We start from the raw sequence: 1,926 nt of genomic DNA on the forward strand, positions 1-1,926 counted from the left end.
TTCCCTACCAAATATGACTTTTTAAATCCAAGTGTAGTTTCTAGTTTTATGTATTTTCCTGTACTCATGCTCAAGGTTTATCTGTCATCATATAGGACAGAATTGGCCCAGACCAGATCTCAATTTTAAGTTTTTATAGGTATAAAGCAGCAGCAGTAATTTAATAATTCACACCAGCCATAGACATTGGACTAGAGTTAATTTTGTGCTGTGAAAGTGATATGAAGACACAGCAAGACCGTAATGGTGAAGAATGTGTAAATATTGAATGTGAAGAAGTGTAATACTGAATGTCACTGAAGGTATTGTGGTCAGAAAGCCAATAAGGACGATCTTCATCTTGGATTAATTTAGATTAACAAAAATTGATAGCTTATAAACCTAGCCTCTGTATAAACCTAGTTCTGTTCTTAATTAATATCTTTCCTATTTCATCTCCTAGAGCTGTACTGCTCTTGTCACTTACTGCAGCTGGTTTTACTTTAAATGACAAATTCCTAGTAGTACACGTCTGTTAAAATACAGTGCCTAGCACCAAGAGCTGTGATCTGTTATCAGTGTTTTGGCTTGTAGTGTAATATAGTCGTGATATTTGTGTCTCCAACTAAGTCGCTTGCAACTAGACTTCTGCTTGCATATGCCATGACATACAGCAAGAACTTGGCAAATCAAATACTCTGGGAAACAACCAGGAATGCAGTGTGCTTTATATTAGAACCATTTCTGTTGTCGTGTGTCTCCAGGACAGGTTGATACTGTTTTTCTCGAGGGCCACTTTAAGAGGCATGCACACCTGCCCTCCCACAGAAATTCCTGTCAGTTTGGCACTGCATGAAAACTTTTTCAGCTTTAAAGGGAATGATGCCTTCTGCTTCAATGCAGAAGCAGGATTTGTCCGTCCCCCCATCCCGTGTCCCCCCCCGCTTTTGGGGTGTTTCTTCACTCCAAAGAGCATAGCTGGTTGGGTTTCTTTTTAAAGTTTGGTTATGGTTGTTTTTCTCTTGGGCTCTGCTGCCATTTGTGGAAAGAAAGAGTGAATGTTACCAGGGTCCTTGGAGTTACTAGCCTTGACATCCACCTGTTAGGCTGTAACCAAATGAAACAGACTCAAGGACTTTGTGCTTCCTTTCTTGTTGATTACCAGATGCAAGTTAGATGTGCAGGGTCAAACGACCTCTAGCAATGTAATGAGGTTTGAGAGGCATTTAGAGAACCAGGATACTGATGAAAGGGAGGTTTAATAAATTATGTCTTTTTAATGCGCAGAATATCTAGATACATGATAGACCAGGCACAAAATGTTTCAAGATAATGTGTTATTGGACTTTGAAATGTTTGGGGTGATGCAGTAATGCTTCCTCAGTGGGCAGTTGTGGACTGGGGAAAGGCAGTAGCTAGCCTTAGTTGGGGAGGGGAGCAGTGTTTGACTTTGCTACGGTGCCTCCGTGTAGAAGATGGGTAAGCAAAAGTTTTCTACAACTTCTGTAACTTGAACCAGTTTCTAAACAAATGTCCCGGTTTAGGGAAAAACCCAGTTTTTTTTCCTGTATGGAAGGTTTGTTTTAAACTGACGCGTTGTATCCCACCCATTTCACATCAGCATATCTCACTGGCTGTAAAAACTCTCCGCGGGCTTTCCTGTCCCTTTGAAAGCCGTGTGCCAGCCTCCGCTCGCGGTCTTCACACGCCCGGGGCTGCGCTTACACTTCCAGAGACTCGCAGTCTCGGGCGGCGTGTGCTCCGGGGGGGACTCCCGGGTTTATTCGGCTCGGCTCGGCTCGGCTCGCCAGCTACAGCTTGCTTTCGGCTGCCAGCCTGCCTGCCCGCCGCCGCTTCGGCAGTCACCGCGCCGTAGAGCCAACCCACCTCCGCCGCACCGGACAGAGCGCTGCTGCCACCACCGCTCTGGGAGCCCCCGCGTCTTGC

This window comes from Buceros rhinoceros, unplaced genomic scaffold (assembly GCF_000710305.1).
Source record: "Buceros rhinoceros silvestris isolate BGI_N320 unplaced genomic scaffold, ASM71030v1 scaffold10676, whole genome shotgun sequence".
Classification (NCBI taxonomy): domain Eukaryota; kingdom Metazoa; phylum Chordata; class Aves; order Bucerotiformes; family Bucerotidae; genus Buceros; species Buceros rhinoceros.